This window comes from Nycticebus coucang, chromosome 21 (genome assembly GCF_027406575.1).
Source record: "Nycticebus coucang isolate mNycCou1 chromosome 21, mNycCou1.pri, whole genome shotgun sequence".
Classification (NCBI taxonomy): Eukaryota; Metazoa; Chordata; class Mammalia; order Primates; family Lorisidae; genus Nycticebus; species Nycticebus coucang.
Genome location: NC_069800.1, coordinates 644749 through 658173, shown reverse-complemented (window position 1 = coordinate 658173; position 13425 = coordinate 644749). Strand labels below are relative to the sequence as shown.

Genomic DNA, 13425 nt, shown 5'->3' with positions numbered 1-13425 from the left:
TGGGAAAGATAATAGTTATTGAAATGACCCTTGGACAAGTGGTTCATACATTAATTTTATTTTTTCAAGACTGTGCATTGGCAAATTTAGGGTTAGGGAAAACAACTCAAAGTTTTGATCTTGTGTGAGTCTATTTAGCTGCACTGCACTAACTGATGAGTACAAACCAAACTAAATCAAATGACTCAACTCTCAACCCAACCAGTTAAGTAATCAACCACCCAGATGAAAACCATGAGGAGAAGGAATGAGCAGTGGGAGAGGAGAGAAGTAGCTTTTGTGATTCTTTTACATGAGTAAAAAGTTCCTTTTTTTTTTTTTTTGTCATCCTCAATAGAGTACTGTCACCTCACAGCTCATAGCAACCCACCATTGACACACAGACTTAAGAGAATAGTCTTTAATACATTGGCACTTTCATTATATGTTTTGGGGGAAATGAATTAGATTTATGCCCTTTTTTATATTTTAGCAGTATTGTCAGGTGGCATTAATGTGGCACCCTATGCATATGGTGCTTCTGGCTGACAAACTGAGAACAAGGTGCAGCCAGTGTGACCCCTGTGGGTGATGGGCTGCTTTGGTAAGGCCTGGGTGTGAGCAGCAGGTGGGGCAGGTCAAAGGTGGCACACAGGCGACCTTAGTCCCAGGCACTCTTACCCAGCTGGATGCTCCCCTGCCTGGAAGCCTGGGGCGCTCAATAAATAAAACCAGGGTAGAGTCAGAGCACCAGTTAAAGTCTCCAAATAGGGCGCCCTTAGGGAAAATGAAGGCAGATCCAGAGCAAAGGTTCATCTGAGGCCAGGACGCAGGTTCAGGCACCTCTTTTGTTTGCTGATTTGTGCCTCGCCAGGCATTTCCTGCCACCCCAGACATTCTTCTGGTGCTTTCTCTGCTACCTTTACTTGATGAATGTGTAGGGAAAATGAAATCTCTTCTCGTTTGCCAATTGCAGACGGTATCTTGGAGTAAGTTTCCATGTGTTTGGTGGTCTTTTCCCTCGGAGAGCAGTGCAGGCCTGCTGGGGTCCCACGGGCACCCCCTGCTCGCTGCTGCTGGGAGAGGCAAGGCTCTCCCAGGAGAGGCCAAGCACTTCGACTTCCTTTGGGCTGCAAGGACATGCTGATGGTTTCTGTTGAAACTACCACCACCCCTCTGCTTGCTTTAGTCTCTACAGGGCTTTAACATGCCAAGAGCAGTTACTTCTTGGCTCCATAAGCAGGGGCTTCTCTCCTTCACACCTGGGACTTTGGTCTGGGTACCGGGACCGCACATCTGGACAGCTCCCCGGGCTCTGCACCAGCCCTGGTTGTGAGATGGCTACTTTCTGGTTTTGGCATATGGGCAGGAACTAGCCTGGGCCATGGGAATAAATGGCCAGGGGAGGTTTGGCTGGGTCCCCCTTTCCTCTCAGCTCTCACACTACGGAGCCCCGCTGGACCTCTTACCAGTAACACACAGGGGCCCACGAGAATCCTTAGTCCAGTCCACCCGGGAACTGTGGGAGACATCATTTCAGAAGTTTACATATCACCCCTGTAGCAAAAACACGTGGACTCTGAAATCTACTGACATGGCAAAGAACAGTCCTTAATCCAGACGAGCAGCAGTCATGTAGCATTTTTTTCCAAATCTAAACCTCTAACTCAGACCCCAACAACACAAGCTGAGCGCTGGGGCTCCGTGGGGGGAGGAGGCGCACCGAGGAAACTGCTGGTCACTGAGGGTAGGTCTGAAGCTAAACGTGCTGGGACCCAAACTCTGGGTTCTTCTTTGTTCTTTGGAAACGCACAGAGGGGAATCCTTGCCTCAGGATAGAAATGTAAAGCTGAGAACAGCCCTAGGCGCCCGTGTCACTTGGAGGCTGGTCCTCTCTCCCACAGCCACCTGCTGTCCGGCCCAACTCGCAGCCTATTTTCGTACCGGCTGTCACATCCTCCATCGCTCTGGGCACACAGGCCTTATTGTCGCGGCTTTTGCTGTTTCGCACTCCCTATTTCTGCGTGGTTTCTTTCTCGATTTACTGAACTCACTTGCAAAGTCAAAGTCTCTTTAATCACCCTATGGCTTCTGCAGCATCCTCTCCCTCACCCCCTCCATTTCCTTGTCACTTGTTCTCATCACTTTCTCTCCCCCTCCCCCATTTGCAATTCTTGGAGAATTGGCAGAAGTCACTTGTAACCGAGGGTGAGGTGAGGCCACTTCCCCAGCCTAGAACAGTGAAATGCACATGTGTCCACGCCTGGGGGAGACAGGTGGTCATCTCCTGACCTTCCTTCTGTGTCTCTGAAGGCCATCAGAGAGTTCAATTTGGTGGACAAGGGTGTGAAGATCAAAAGGAATGGTAACATCTATAGCCTTAACGAAGGCTACGCCAAGGACTTTGACCCTGCTTTCCCTGAGTATGTCAAGAAGAAAAAGTTACCCCCAGTAAGTGAGGGGTCTGGGGTGGGGCTGAGGCAGTGTCCGGACATCTGGCATCAGGGGCAGCTCTGGAGGGAGGAGGTGTCCTCTGAGGAGAGAAGGGATCCTGGGATTAAGGGCCTTAGACCTCATTTGGGCTTCTTGAGTTTTGTGGAAATCTATTGATTCATGATTGACCTTTGAGGTGAAAGAAAAGAGGGATGGAAGTCGGTTGGATTTTCATCTGCACCAAGCCTGTGATTAAGTTCTCATCTCCGCACTGGGGACTGAAATTTTTGTGCTGACATCTCAAAATGGGACAGTCTGTGTCAGCTCTTGCAACTTTCTCTTGGCAGAATAAAATCTGAATGATAAACTCACCCAGATGCATGAGTGTATAGCAATGAGGCATTTTCCTCTCCACAGGTTCCTGGTCCCAGATGGTTCAAAGTGTGGTTCTCCCACCCCGGCACCAGCCATGCAGTATGTGTCCATCTTGGCCTAGATGGCTTTTACCAGTCTTCTCAGGAATGAGAATGTCTATCTTAGTATCTGCCTAAGGAGGGTACAAACTAGTGACTCTAAAGAGGAGAAATGGCTGATTAAAGAGCTGGCTCTGCATGGGAATAGCTGATGTCATACCCTTTGTTTAATTTTTTTTTGTTTGTTTTATTCTTTGGGATTCATTGAAGGTACAAAAAATTAGGTTACACTGATTGCATTTTTGAGATAAAGTCCTGTAATACCCTTTCTTCAAATGCACAGGCACCTACTGTTTTCCTGTTGTTCCCATGGTGTTGGAAGTCCTGAGAGCTGGCCCCAGGCTCTTCCTCCAGCTGAATCAGCTCCTTTAACTTTCCCTCCCCCACCCTGCATACACTCTCACTAGTCCTGCAGGCTCCTCTGCCAGGTCTGGTGACAACAGCACTCCCCTCTCCTTGTTGCTAAGCCTTGACTTGAGCAGTGTCCGCTCCCTAGGTTGGCAGAAATCCTTCTTGACCTTTACAGTGCTACTAAATGGCACAATTCTTGTGAGGCTTTCCCCGACCCCAGAGATAGAGTCAACCACACTCTCCTTGGGGCTTCTGTGGGTGATGTGACCTCTTGTGAGCTGTTTTCATTGTTCTACTTTGTGCTTCACACATCGGAAGGTGCCCAGTGAATGGCTGTGGAATCAAACACACACAGGGGACACAAAGGGAACTCACTTCCTTTATTTTCTACAACCCTGGTCATTGCTGTTCTTAACCTTGCAGGATAACTCAGTTCCCTATGGTGGGCTCCATGGTTCTGATGTTTAACGCACTCTGGTCTATGGTGGGATCTTTCTGTACCCTGCTAACAAGAAGAACCCCAGTGGAAAGGTAAGCACATGCCCTGGAGAGTGACTTACAAGCAGTAGATTGCATTTCCAGCCTGAGGGATTTGATTTAGGAAGATAGAAAGGTTATGGTAGCTGTTATCCTCTAGTAAGTTGCTAAGGATGTCGGTGATATACTCTTTTCTAGATTACAAGTAAAGCCACGCGATACTAACTAAACATAAAAACGGTCTCCTGGAGAGACCTTCCAGTGTTTTGGGAAAGAGAATTAATGCTCAGGAGGGAGACTAAGCATCCAGAGAGTTTCCAGTGGGTATGTGGTTTGGCTTGGGCAAGGTGAATTCTATTCATAAAGGGAAATGAAACAGCCCAGGCTCATTTCCAAGGCAGCAAGTCCAATACGTATCCCAAATAGGAGTCTTCTTTGGTTGCTTTCAAAAAGCATAAAATAGAAATGACTAATGAGCTGATATTTGCTACTTGGGAAATGCTACCTTTTAGGGAAGTAACGAATCTTTGGGTAAACCTATAGCTTTCAGGTGAGCTGTTACCACTGACCACATAGCCCCAAAGCTCACAGGGTCCCCAGGGTGGGCTGTGCTGTCTCACACTGGGTAAGAAGCACCTGCTTTCCTTCCCCCAGGGTGGCAGTGTGCCCCCTCCATACAGTGTCTAGTTTATTTTCACCTTTGCTTTTTTTTTTTTTTAAACATGAGAGAAGCAAATTCCTCATTGCCATTCAATCATTCGTCTGATTACTTTATCATTTGGATTTTCTTCTGCCAAGAAAAAGTGGCAAGAGCTGACAAACACAGTCCCATACTCTCCTTAAGATAGTTAGACTTCGGCGGGAGGGAGACAAGATGGCGGACTGAAGCCAGCTTTCAACAAAGGCTCCCATCCAGAAGGAGAGTTAAGGGACAGGAATTTAGTAAGTATCCTGGTGGACTTGAGCCTCACCAAGAGAGAAGGCTGAAGAACGCACATCAACACCGCTGAGGCAAGTTGTGATCACAAGGACGCAAACAAAAGGTACAAAATCCACCACCAAGCGGACGGGAGTCCCCCTCCCCCATGAGACCGGCTCTGGAGCCCCACAATTTAACAAGCGGGCAGAAATTAAAGGCCCTCCCACTACACTCCACGGGAAAGACCTTCTAAAAACTGGACCTACCTCCCCTACTGGGGTGCCGTGGCGTTCTCCTGCCGGACATAGGGCTGAATAAAACTTTGGGAATCCTTAGCCGGCAACCCTGAATCCCCGGCGCTCCCCTCCCGCCCACTGAGGTCTGGAGGCCTGTCCCCCAGGACTTCGGATCCTTGGGTGATTTCTCAAGGGGAGTGGACAGTCCCCGAGTTGCGACTGGTAGCATTGACTCTGAGGCCCGCGAGTGAGGAGAGGGCACCGGGCTGAGGGGGAGTCACGCCTCGCGGCACTTCCCTGCGGTGCAGTGCACCAACTCTCCCCGGGCATACGGGGCCCAAGACTGAATAAGACTCTGGCCTCCCCGCTGAGAGCTGAGAACCCCTACTCTCACTCGGGGTCTGAGGGCCAATCCCCCAGGAGTTCGGCTCCTTGGGTGATTTCTCGAGGGGAGTGCACAGTGCCTGAGCTGCGTCAGGTCAGCGCTGACTCTGGGATACGTGAGCGAGGAGAGGGCACTCCGCTGAGGGGAAATCAAGCCTTGGCGGCACTTCCCTGCGGTGCAGTGCAGGAGCCCTCCCCGGACCGTAGTATTGCGTGAAACTGAATGAAACTCTAGCTTCCCCCCGCCCCACTCCCAATCCGGGTCTGGGGGCCCATCCCCCAAGAGTTCTGATTCTTGGGGGATCTCTTAAGGGGTGTGGACCCAGCACAAACTGCAGCCGCTCAGTGCTGACTCTGGTGCGCGGGACAGAGGAGAAAAGGGTCGCCTGAGTGCCCACACCAGAGCAGCAGTTCCCTGGAGGTAGATCAACAGCCGTTTTTTCTTTAACGGCAGAACGCTCACTTCTGGATATTCTGAGGCCACACCCCCTGTCTCCCTGGACAACCAGAGGAGGCCACCGGTGTCACGGCTCACAAACCCGGAAGCCTCCAGGGCGGGGCCGACCCAGAGAGGTGTTCAGACGCAATTCTCCAGCAGCAAAGACGTTTGAACTCAAAACAGCCCGTCTCCTGTAGGCGATGACAGGAACAGAGACAGAACCTCACAAAGTTGTCTGTTCTGTTCTGTTCTGTTAGCAGCATCCATCAGGGACGGGGCTAAGCCTGAGTGAACACCTCCTTCCCATCACCTGCATCAAACACTCAAAGATGTCAGGCCCCATCTCCTCCTGCTAGATAGCGGCAGTCTGCGGGGGCCTGGCAGACTTCCTCGCGATTCAGGCAGGTGCAAACCCCTGGAGTGTCTGTTCACTGCAGGCAACTGGGTTAGCCATCTGCAGAGATACCAGTGACTGGGTCCGACGGAGGGGCAAAGTGGGGAAGGAGACGTCAACCTTCCCAGACTGCTCTGTTTGCGGGGTGGCTCCTCCTGACTCCACGCTGCACTGGGGTGAGCTGTCTCAGAGGAGTCACCAGGCCCCTGTGATCCAGTTCCCAGAGACCTCTTGAACCCTTCCACCTGAGACAAGTGCCGATTGAGACAGTTGATTCGGACCTTTTGAACTGGGCTAATAGACTGAGGACTTTTCAGGTGGTGCCCTGGGTGTGCGATTGTAGGAAGGTTTGATTCTCCTTTTCCAACTGGGGCCAGAGGTGGGCAGGCGGGGTGACTTAATTGCTGATTTTTTCACACAGCTGAGACTTCAAGCCAGAGTAGAAGTTGCAATAGGATCGAACAGAAACCAGCTGAAAACAAAACAGAACCACTTTGCTCCACCACACCAGACAGGGCCCCAGTTTCTCAGGCCACAACACTGTACGGGCCCTCGATAAAACCCCAGGGGAAAAACCAAAGGGAGTAAACCATGGGGCGGAATCAGCGGAAAAACTCTGGTAACATGAATAACCAGAATAGATCAACCCCCCCAAGAAAAGATACGGCAGATGTGATTGAAGATCCCATTCATAAACAACTGGCTGAGATGTCAGAAGTCGAATTCAGAATTTGGTTTGCAGACAAGATTAATAAAATGGAATTAGGAATTCGAGGAGAAATTCAAAAGTTGTCTCAAGAATTTAACGAATTTAAAGACAAAACCACCAAAGACTTAGACACACTGAAACAAGAACTTACAGCCCTCAAAGATATGAAAAATACAGTAGAATCCCTCAGTAACAGAATGGAGCAAGCAGAAGAAAGGATTTCTGACATTGAAGATAAAGTCTTCGAACGCTCCCAATCTCTCAAAGAGGAAGAGAAATGGAGAGCAAAAACGGATCACTCACTCAGAGAGCTCTCAGATAATTCGAAAAAACATAACATAAGGGTTATAGGAATTTCGGAGGCTGATGATGTGGCAGCCAAGGGCACAGAGGCCCTTCTACATGAAATTATGAAAGAAAATTTTCCAGACATGCCTAGAGAATCTGAAATTCAGATAGCAGACAGCTTCAGAACCCCAGCACGATTCAACCCCAAAAAGCCATCTCCCAGACATATCATAATTAGCTTCACTAAAGTTAACATGAAAGAGAAGATTCTCAAAGCAGCCCGGCGAAAGAAAACTATAACGTACAAAGGTAAGAATATTAGAATAACTGCAGATCTCTCTGCTGAAACTTTTCAAGCAAGAAGAGGCTGGTCATCAACTTTTAATCTCCTAAAGCAAAAAAACTTTCAACCCAGGATCTTGTATCCAGCTAAACTGAGTTTCATCTATGATGGAGAAATTAAATACTTCAATGACATTCATATGTTGAAAAAATTTGCCATAAGTAAACCAGCTCTTCAGGATGTTCTCAGACCTATCCTCCACAATGACCAACCCAATCCTATACCACAAAAGTAAACTCACTCAGAAACTTCGGATCAAACTCCAACTTCCACACTGGCGAAAGGATTAAAAATGTCCACTGGACCTTTGAAAAACTCGATACCCAAAATTCCACCAGACTTATCCTTACTCTCCATCAATGTGAATGGCTTAAACTGTCCTCTAAAGAGGCATAGGTTAGCTGACTGGATACAAAAACTTAAGCCAGATATTTGTTGCATACAAGAGTCACATCGTAACTTAAAAGACAAATACAGACTCAGGGTGAAAGGATGGTCATCCATATTTCAGGCAAATGGTAATCAGAAAAAAGCAGGTGTTGCAATTTTATTTGCAGATACAGTAGGCTTTAAACCATCAAAAGTAAGGAAGGACAAGAATGGTCACTTCATATTTGTTAAGGGTAATACTCAATATGACGAGATCTCAATTATTAATATCTATGCACCCAACCAGAATGCACCTCAATTTATAAGAGAAACTCTAACAGACATGAGTAACTTGATTTCCTCCAGCTCCATAATCGTTGGAGATTTCAACACTCCCTTGGCAGTGTTGGATCGATCCTCCAGAAAGAAGCTGAGCAAAGAAATCTTAGATTTAAACCTAACCATCCAGTATTTAGATTTAGCAGACATCTACAGAACATTTCATCCCAACAAAACTGAATACACATACTTCTCATCAGCCCACGGAACTTACTCCAAAATTGATCACATTTTAGGTCACAAGTCTAACCTCAGTCAATTTAAAGGAATAGAAATTATTCCATGCATCTTCTCGGACCATCATGGAATAAAACTTGAATTGAGTAACAACAGGAATCTGCATACCCATACAAAAACATGGAAGTTAAATAACCTTATGCTGAATGATAGCTGGGTCAGAGATGAGATTAAGAAAGAAATCACCAATTTTTTGGAACAAAATGACAATGAAGACACAAGCTATCAGAACCTCTGGGACACTGCAAAGGCAGTTCTAAGAGGGAAATTTATAGCACTGCAAGCCTTCCTCAAGAGAACGGAAAGAGAGGAAGTTAACAACTTAATGGGACATCTCACGCAACTGGAAAAGGAAGAACATTCCAACCCCAAACCCAGTAGAAGAAAAGAAATAACCAAAATTAGAGCAGAATTAAATGAAATTGAAAACAAAAGAATAATACAACAGATCAATAAATCAAAAAGCTGGTTTTTTGAAAAGGTCAATAAAATAGATAAACCTCTGGCCAACCTAATCAGGAAAAAAAGAGTAAAATCTCTAATATCATCAATCAGAAACAACAAAGACAAAATAACCACAGACTCATCAGAAATCCAAAAAATCCTTAATGAATATTACAAGAAACTTTATTCTCAGAAATATGAAAATCTGAAGGAAATAGACCGATACTTGGAAGCACGCCACCTTCCAAGACTTAACCAGAATCAAGTGGAAATGTTGAACAGACCCATAACAAGTTCAGAAATAGCATCAACTATACAAAACCTCCCTAAAAAGAAAAGCCCGGGACCAGATGGTTTCACGTCAGAATTCTACCAAACCTTTAAAGAGGAATTAGTACCTATATTACTCAACCTGTTCCAAAATGTAGAAAAAGAAGGAAGACTACCCAACACGTTCTATGAAGCAAATATCACCCTGATCCCCAAACCAGGAAAAGACCCAACAAGAAAAGAAAATTATAGACCAATATCACTAATGAATATAGATGCAAAAATATTCAACAAGATCCTAACAAACAGAATCCAGCAACACATCAAACAAATTATACATCATGACCAAGTTGGTTTTATCCCAGGGTCTCAAGGCTGGTTCAATATACGTAAATCTATAAATGTAATTCAGCACATAAACAAATTAAAAAACAAAGACCATATGATTCTCTCAATTGATGCAGAAAAAGCTTTTGATAATATCCAGCATCCCTTCATGATCAGAACACTCAAGAAAATTGGTCTAGAAGGGACTTTTCTTAAACTGATAGAGGCTATCTACAGCAAACCCACAGCCAATATCATATTGAATGGAGTTAAATTGGAATCATTTCCACTCAGATCAGGAACCAGACAAGGCTGCCCATTGTCTCCATTGCTTTTCAACATTGTAATGGAAGTTTTAGCCACCGCAATTAGGGAAGAAAAGGCGATCAAGGGTATCCATATAGGGTCAGAAGAGATCAAACTCTCGCTCTTCGCAGATGATATGATTGTGTATCTGGAAAACACTAGGGACTCTACTACAAAACTCCTAGAAGTGATCAAGGAATACAGCAGCGTCTCAGGTTACAAAATCAACATTCATAAATCGGTAGCCTTTATATACACCAACAACAGTCAAATTGAAAAAGCAGTTAAGGACTCTATCCCATTCACAGTAGTGCCAAAGAAGATGAAATATTTGGGAATTTACCTAACAAAAGACATGAAAGATCTCTATAAAGAGAACTATGAAACTCTAAGAAAAGAAATAGCTGAAAATGTTAACAAATGGAAAAACATACCATGCTCATGGCTAGGAAGAATCAACATTATCAAAATGTCCATACTACCCAAAGCAATATATACTTTCAACGCACTCCCTATTAAAGCTCCACTGTCATATTTTAAAGATCTTGAAAAAACATTACTTCGTTTTATATGGAATCAGAAAAAACCTCGAATAGCCAAGACATTACTCAGAAATAAAAACAAAACAGGAGGAATCACACTACCAGACCTCAGACTTTACTACAAATCGATAGTGATCAAAACAGCATGGTATTGGCACAAAAACAGAGAAGTAGATATCTGGAATAGAATAGAGAACCAAGAGATGAATCCAGCTACTTACCGCTATTTGATTTTTGACAAGCCAATTAAAAACATTCAGTGGGGAAAAGATTCCCTATTTAACAAATGGTGCTGGGTGAACTGGCTGGCAACCTGCAGAAGACTGAAATTAGACCCACACCTTTCACCATTAACTAAGATAGACTCTCATTGGATTAAAGATTTAAACTTAAGACATGAAACTATAAAAATACTAGAGGAGAATGCAGGGAAAACCCTTGAAGAAATTGGTCTGGGTGAGTATTTCATGAGGAGAACCCCCCGGGCAATTGAAGCAGCTTCAAAAATACACTACTGGGACTTGATCAAACTAAAAAGCTTCTGCACAGCTAAGAACACAGTAAGCAGAGCAAGCAGACAGCCCTCAGAATGGGAGAAAATATTTGCAGGGTATAACTCTGACAAAGGTTTAATAACCAGAATCCACAGAGAACTCAAACGCATCAGCAAGAAAAAAACAAGGGATCCCATCGCAGGCTGGGCAAGGGATTTGAAGAGAAACTTCTCTGAAGAAGACAGGCGCACGGCCTTCAGACATATGAAAAAATGCTCATCATCTTTAATCATCAGAGAAATGCAAATCAAAACTACTTTGAGATATCATCTAACTCCAATGAGACTAGCCTATATCACAAAATCTCAAGACCAGAGATGTTGGCGTGGATGCGGAGAAAAGGGAACACTTCTGCACTGCTGGTGGGAATGCAAATTAATACATTCCTTTTGGAGGGATATATGGAGAACACTCAGAGATCTAAAAATAGATCTGCCATTCAATCCTGTAATTCCTCTGCTGGGCATATACCCAGAAGACCAAAAATCACAACATAACAAAGATATTTGTACCAGAATGTTTATTGCAGCCCAATTCATAATTGCTAAGTCATGGAAAAAGCCGAAGTGCCCATCGATCCACGAATGGATTAATAAATTGTGGTATATGTATACCATGGAATACTATGCAGCCTTAAAGAAAGATGGAGACTTTACCTCTTTCATGTTTACATGGATGGAGCTGGAACATATTCTTCTTAGTAAAGTATCCCAAGAATGGAAGAAAAAATATCCAATGTACACAGCCCTACTATGAAACTAATTTGGGACTCTCACATGAAAGCTATAACCCAACTACAACTTAACAATAGGGGGAAGTGGGAAAGGGGGGGGTGGGTAGAGGGAGGGGAATCGGTGGGATCACACCTGTGGTGCATATTACAGGGGTATTTGCGAAACTTGGTAAATGTAGAATATAAATGTTTTGGCACAGTAACTGAGATAACGCCGGAAAGGCTAAGTTAACCACTGTGATAAAAATGTGTCAAATGGTTTATGAAGTGAGTGTATGATGCCCCATAATCATATCATTGTATACACTTATGATTTAATAAAAAAATTAAAAAAAAAAAAAAAAAAAGATAGTTAGACTTCTATATATTTGGATGTAGTGAGAGCTGTTTGCTGTGAATGGGGTGCAGTCTGCTGAAGGCACCCTTATCTACCTAGAATGCCATTTCTGCCGCAGCACCTCACACACCCCAGCCTATCAGATTAGCCTGCCTTACAGTACTTTTCTCAATGCCTCCAAAAACTGTTCCTGAACACACATATTAAGGCTCCTCCTTTATTCCCCCCAGATTTTCCAATCTGGCCATGACACCTACATGAAAATAGAGTTAGGAAACACCTGCAATGTCGCTCAGTAGGCAGGCTGCATGAAAATGCATAACGATAAAAAGTTAATATTTAACATAACTGCCAAGATGTATAACATACAAAATTCCAGCCCTCGGGCCTTAGGGGAGTTGTAAAGGGAATTCATACGGGGTTGCAAACAATATTATACTGTTGGGAGGAGCCAGTCTGCTCTCCAGATGTCTGCAGCCAGACACTACCATGGATTTTTCTGATGCTTTTAGAATAGCCTAAGCTCCATCCAAAACACACACACACACACACACACACACACACACACACACACACACACACACACACACACACACAGTCACTCATTAAGTCCAGTTTCCATGTTATAAAGAGAAGGGACTCATCAGTTCTGCCAAAATGTCATTCTGCATCCAGGTGGTCTGTCTCGAATTTGCATCAGGTAATCTACTGTGGGTTCTGGCCTGTGGGTTCAGGCTAACCGTTTCCTTTCAGATGTAACCTGGGCTGGGAGGGAACTTTCACAACCTCATAGTAGGAAAGAGGGACTATCGGTTACTCCCACCAGCTCTGCACTACTTTGCTACAGAACAAATCCCCTCTCTATGTAATACCTCCCGTATGAGGCGGCTGCTCTGGTCTAGTTTTCCAGCTGAGGCTGCTGTATGAGTGTAACCCCATGCCTTACATCAGGGAGAAGGCGGGGAGCGTGGCTACCACTGGGAAGGAGGCTGTCCTAGACATCCTTCCCACTGACATCCACCAGAGGGCGCCATTCATCTCGTGGTCCCCGGACGACGTGCAGGAGTTCCTGGAGGTTTACAAGCAGCACTCTGCCAAGTGAGGGGCTGGCCGCGCCCACTCCGGAAGGAGTGTCTTCCACATGGACCTTTGTCTCTCATTGTGCTCCCCTGTTCTGGCGGTGCGTCCTACGTCCCTAGACAGCAGAAATAAAAAGTGTGGCTGCTTTCCCCCTCAAATGCTGTGTAATGCCTGGTGCTACATAGCAAAATGCTGTCTCCGTGATGTTACTGGTGGGCAAGATGTATGTTGAGCGGATGGAGGAGAAATAAACATGTTCTTCCTTTTAGGGAAAGGTCTTCAATTTTTTGTGTCAAATGATGATGGTGATGATAACAGCTCACGTATCTAACCTTTGGTAGCTTGTGTGATCCTCACAACAATCTTATGGATTAGATACTGTGAAGAACCCATTTTCTAGATGATGAGACGGGGGACCAAGAGGAGAAGCAATGGGCTCCAGGCCTCCAGTCAACGACTGGC

General features: G+C 45.2%; 1 pseudogene; it reads left to right on the top strand.

Annotated features, from left to right (window-relative positions):
- The first annotated feature begins 1363 nt into the window (after nucleotides 1–1363).
- On the top strand, nucleotides 1364–13209 carry LOC128574158 (fructose-1,6-bisphosphatase 1-like; annotated as a pseudogene).
- The last annotated feature ends 216 nt before the right edge of the window (nucleotides 13210–13425 follow it).